This window comes from Rhinoderma darwinii, unplaced genomic scaffold (assembly GCF_050947455.1).
Source record: "Rhinoderma darwinii isolate aRhiDar2 unplaced genomic scaffold, aRhiDar2.hap1 Scaffold_971, whole genome shotgun sequence".
NCBI classification, from domain to species: domain Eukaryota; kingdom Metazoa; phylum Chordata; class Amphibia; order Anura; family Rhinodermatidae; genus Rhinoderma; species Rhinoderma darwinii.
The window spans coordinates 107501-113436 of NW_027464546.1; positions in this window are offsets into that span (position 1 = coordinate 107501).

Here is a 5936-nt window from a genome sequence, read left to right on the forward strand (position 1 = left end):
CCGTAGGGACTTGGAACACGAAACCAAAATGCCCTCTCACAGGATTTCAGGTGAAGGAGATATTCGCACCCCTAAAAGTGTCACCACCTCAAATACACCGGGGTAAGGTGCCAAAGTGCCCGGGCTCCTGGAACTGCTGCCCGGCTGAAGCCCAAAATAAAAACCTCATAGGGTTTTTCCTCCAAAACGTCAATGAAGACCGATCTGCGAGCGAGGCCGACGGGGACTTCCAGGAGGCCGGCATGACGTGCCACTACATACCGGTCACACCATGGAAGTCCTTCTCGGGTTGGAACAGGTGCAGCTCCCGCTAGAACGTGCAGCACGTCCTCCTTCAAGGTACTCGGGTTGGAGTCGCCAAGCTGGCCGAGCTCCTGCAACTGCTGGTCGGCCTGGGACTTCAGAAAGAATGCACCACAGTTCTTTCATGGAAAGTCAGGTGCAGCGGACCGACCAGCGAACGAGGCCGACGGGGACTTCCAGGAGGCCGGCATGACGTGCCACTACATACCGGTCACACCATGGAAGCCCTTCTCGGGTTGAACCAGGTATAGCTCCCGCTAGAACGTGCAGCACATCCTCCTTCACAGTACTCGGTTGAACTCACCACCGTGGCCGAGCTCCTGCAACTGCTGGTCGGCCTGGGACTCCAGAAAGAATGTACCAAAGTTCTTTCGTGAAAGTTCAGGTGCAGCGGACCGACCAACGAGCAAGGCCGATGGGGACTTCCAGGAGGCCGGCATGACGTGCCACTACATACCGGTCACTCCCTGGAAGTCCTTCTCGGCCACAAACGGTTAGGACTTCCCGTTAGGAAGAACCGTAGGGACTTGGAACACGAAACCAAAATGCCCTCTCACAGGATTTCAGGTGAAGGAGATATTCGCACCCCTAAAAGTGTCACCACCTCAAATACACCGGGGTAAGGTGCCAAAGTGCCCGGGCTCCTGGAACTGCTGCCCGGCTGAAGCCCAAAATAAAAACCTCATAGGGTTTTTCCTCCAAAACGTCAATGAAGACCGATCTGCGAGCGAGGCCGACGGGGACTTCCAGGAGGCCGGCATGACGTGCCACTACATACCGGTCACACCATGGAAGTCCTTCTCGGGTTGGAACAGGTGCAGCTCCCGCTAGAACGTGCAGCACGTCCTCCTTCAAGGTACTCGGGTTGGAGTCGCCAAGCTGGCCGAGCTCCTGCAACTGCTGGTCGGCCTGGGACTTCAGAAAGAATGCACCACAGTTCTTTCATGGAAAGTCAGGTGCAGCGGACCGACCAGCGAACGAGGCCGACGGGGACTTCCAGGAGGCCGGCATGACGTGCCACTACATACCGGTCACACCATGGAAGCCCTTCTCGGGTTGAACCAGGTATAGCTCCCGCTAGAACGTGCAGCACATCCTCCTTCACAGTACTCGGTTGAACTCACCACCGTGGCCGAGCTCCTGCAACTGCTGGTCGGCCTGGGACTCCAGAAAGAATGTACCAAAGTTCTTTCGTGAAAGTTCAGGTGCAGCGGACCGACCAACGAGCAAGGCCGATGGGGACTTCCAGGAGGCCGGCATGACGTGCCACTACATACCGGTCACTCCCTGGAAGTCCTTCTCGGCCACAAACGGTTAGGACTTCCCGCTAGGAAGAACCGTTAGGACTTGGAACGCGGAGCAGAAATGCCCTCTCACAGGATTTCAGGTGAAGGAGATATTCACACCCCTAAAAGTGTCACCACCTCAAATACACCGGGGTAAGGTGCCAAAGTACCCGGGCTCCTGGAACTGCTGCCCGGCTGAAGCCCAAAATAAAAACCTCATAGGGTTTTTCCTCCAAAACGTCAATGAAGACAGACCTGCGAGCGAAGCCGACGGGGACTTCCAGGAGGCCGGCATGACGTGCCACTACATACCGGTCACACCATGGAAGTCCTTCTCGGGTTGGAACAGGTGCAGCTCCCGCTAGAACGTGCAGCACGTCCTCCTTCAAGGTACTCGGGTTGGAGTCGCCAAGCTGGCCGAGCTCCTGCAACTGCTGGTCGGCCTGGGACTTCAGAAAGAATGCACCAAAGTTCTTTCATGGAAAGTCAGGTGCAGCGGACCGACCAGCGAACGAGGCCGACGGGGACTTCCAGGAGGCCGGCATGACGTGCCACTACATACCGGTCACACCATGGAAGTCCTTCTCGGGTTGAACCAGGTACAGCTCCCGCTAGAACGTGTAGCACGTCCTCCTTCACAGTACTCGGTTGGACTCAACACCGTGGCCGAGCTCCTGCAACTGCTGGTCGGCCTGGGACTTCAGAAAGAATGCACCACAGTTCTTTCATGGAAAGTCAGGTGCAGCGGACCGACCAGCGAACGAGGCCGACGGGGACTTCCAGGAGGCCGGCATGACGTGCCACTACATACCGGTCACACCATGGAAGTCCTTCTCGGGTTGAACCAGGTATAGCTCCCGCTAGAACGTGCAGCACGTCCTCCTTCACAGTACTCGGTTGAACTCACCACCGTGGCCGAGCTCCTGCAACTGCTGGTCGGCCTGGGACTCCAGAAAGAATGTACCAAAGTTCTTTCGTGGAAGTTCAGGTGCAGCGGACCGACCAGGGAGCAAGGCCGATGGGGACTTCCAGGAGGCCGGCATGACGTGCCACTACATACCGGTCACTCCCTGGAAGTCCTTCTCGGCCACGAACGGTTAGGACTTCCCGCTAGGAAGAACCGTTAGGACTTGGAACGCGGAGCAGAAATGCCCTCTCACAGGATTTCAGGTGAAGGAGATATTCACACCCCTAAAAGTGTCACCACCTCAAATACACCGGGGTAAGGTGCCAAAGTACCCGGGCTCCTGGAACTGCTGCCCGGCTGAAGCCCAAAATAAAAACCTCATAGGGTTTTTCCTCCAAAACGTCAATGAAGACAGACCTGCGAGCGAGGCCGACGGGGACTTCCAGGAGGCCGGCATGACGTGCCACTACATACCGGTCACACCATGGAAGTCCTTCTCGGGTTGAACCAGGTACAGCTCCCGCTAGAACGTGTAGCACGTCCTCCTTCACAGTACTCGGTTGGACTCAACACCGTGGCCGAGCTCCTGCAACTGCTGGTCGGCCTGGGACTTCAGAAAGAATGCACCACAGTTCTTTCATGGAAAGTCAGGTGCAGCGGACCGACCAGCGAACGAGGCCGACGGGGACTTCCAGGAGGCCGGCATGACGTGCCACTACATACCGGTCACACCATGGAAGTCCTTCTCGGGTTGAACCAGGTACAGCTCCCGCTAGAACGTGTAGCACGTCCTCCTTCACAGTACTCGGTTGGACTCAACACCGTGGCCGAGCTCCTGCAACTGCTGGTCGGCCTGGGACTTCAGAAAGAATGCACCACAGTTCTTTCATGGAAAGTCAGGTGCAGCGGACCGACCAGCGAACGAGGCCGACGGGGACTTCCAGGAGGCCGGCATGACGTGCCACTACATACCGGTCACACCATGGAAGCCCTTCTCGGGTTGAACCAGGTATAGCTCCCGCTAGAACGTGCAGCACATCCTCCTTCACAGTACTCGGTTGAACTCACCACCGTGGCCGAGCTCCTGCAACTGCTGGTCGGCCTGGGACTCCAGAAAGAATGTACCAAAGTTCTTTCGTGAAAGTTCAGGTGCAGCGGACCGACCAACGAGCAAGGCCGATGGGGACTTCCAGGAGGCCGGCATGACGTGCCACTACATACCGGTCACTCCCTGGAAGTCCTTCTCGGCCACAAACGGTTAGGACTTCCCGCTAGGAAGAACCGTTAGGACTTGGAACGCGGAGCAGAAATGCCCTCTCACAGGATTTCAGGTGAAGGAGATATTCACACCCCTAAAAGTGTCACCACCTCAAATACACCGGGGTAAGGTGCCAAAGTACCCGGGCTCCTGGAACTGCTGCCCGGCTGAAGCCCAAAATAAAAACCTCATAGGGTTTTTCCTCCAAAACGTCAATGAAGACAGACCTGCGAGCGAAGCCGACGGGGACTTCCAGGAGGCCGGCATGACGTGCCACTACATACCGGTCACACCATGGAAGTCCTTCTCGGGTTGGAACAGGTGCAGCTCCCGCTAGAACGTGCAGCACGTCCTCCTTCAAGGTACTCGGGTTGGAGTCGCCAAGCTGGCCGAGCTCCTGCAACTGCTGGTCGGCCTGGGACTTCAGAAAGAATGCACCAAAGTTCTTTCATGGAAAGTCAGGTGCAGCGGACCGACCAGCGAACGAGGCCGACGGGGACTTCCAGGAGGCCGGCATGACGTGCCACTACATACCGGTCACACCATGGAAGTCCTTCTCGGGTTGAACCAGGTACAGCTCCCGCTAGAACGTGTAGCACGTCCTCCTTCACAGTACTCGGTTGGACTCAACACCGTGGCCGAGCTCCTGCAACTGCTGGTCGGCCTGGGACTTCAGAAAGAATGCACCACAGTTCTTTCATGGAAAGTCAGGTGCAGCGGACCGACCAGCGAACGAGGCCGACGGGGACTTCCAGGAGGCCGGCATGACGTGCCACTACATACCGGTCACACCATGGAAGTCCTTCTCGGGTTGAACCAGGTATAGCTCCCGCTAGAACGTGCAGCACGTCCTCCTTCACAGTACTCGGTTGAACTCACCACCGTGGCCGAGCTCCTGCAACTGCTGGTCGGCCTGGGACTCCAGAAAGAATGTACCAAAGTTCTTTCGTGAAAGTTCAGGTGCAGCGGACCGACCAACGAGCAAGGCCGATGGGGACTTCCAGGAGGCCGGCATGACGTGCCACTACATACCGGTCACTCCCTGGAAGTCCTTCTCGGCCACAAACGGTTAGGACTTCCCGCTAGGAAGAACCGTTAGGACTTGGAACGCGGAGCAGAAATGCCCTCTCACAGGATTTCAGGTGAAGGAGATATTCACACCCCTAAAAGTGTCACCACCTCAAATACACCGGGGTAAGGTGCCAAAGTACCCGGGCTCCTGGAACTGCTGCCCGGCTGAAGCCCAAAATAAAAACCTCATAGGGTTTTTCCTCCAAAACGTCAATGAAGACAGACCTGCGAGCGAAGCCGACGGGGACTTCCAGGAGGCCGGCATGACGTGCCACTACATACCGGTCACACCATGGAAGTCCTTCTCGGGTTGGAACAGGTGCAGCTCCCGCTAGAACGTGCAGCACGTCCTCCTTCAAGGTACTCGGGTTGGAGTCGCCAAGCTGGCCGAGCTCCTGCAACTGCTGGTCGGCCTGGGACTTCAGAAAGAATGCACCAAAGTTCTTTCATGGAAAGTCAGGTGCAGCGGACCGACCAGCGAACGAGGCCGACGGGGACTTCCAGGAGGCCGGCATGACGTGCCACTACATACCGGTCACACCATGGAAGTCCTTCTCGGGTTGAACCAGGTACAGCTCCCGCTAGAACGTGTAGCACGTCCTCCTTCACAGTACTCGGTTGGACTCAACACCGTGGCCGAGCTCCTGCAACTGCTGGTCGGCCTGGGACTTCAGAAAGAATGCACCACAGTTCTTTCATGGAAAGTCAGGTGCAGCGGACCGACCAGCGAACGAGGCCGACGGGGACTTCCAGGAGGCCGGCATGACGTGCCACTACATACCGGTCACACCATGGAAGTCCTTCTCGGGTTGAACCAGGTATAGCTCCCGCTAGAACGTGCAGCACGTCCTCCTTCACAGTACTCGGTTGAACTCACCACCGTGGCCGAGCTCCTGCAACTGCTGGTCGGCCTGGGACTCCAGAAAGAATGTACCAAAGTTCTTTCGTGGAAGTTCAGGTGCAGCGGACCGACCAGGGAGCAAGGCCGATGGGGACTTCCAGGAGGCCGGCATGACGTGCCACTACATACCGGTCACTCCCTGGAAGTCCTTCTCGGCCACGAACGGTTAGGACTTCCCGCTAGGAAGAACCGTTAGGACTTGGAACGCGG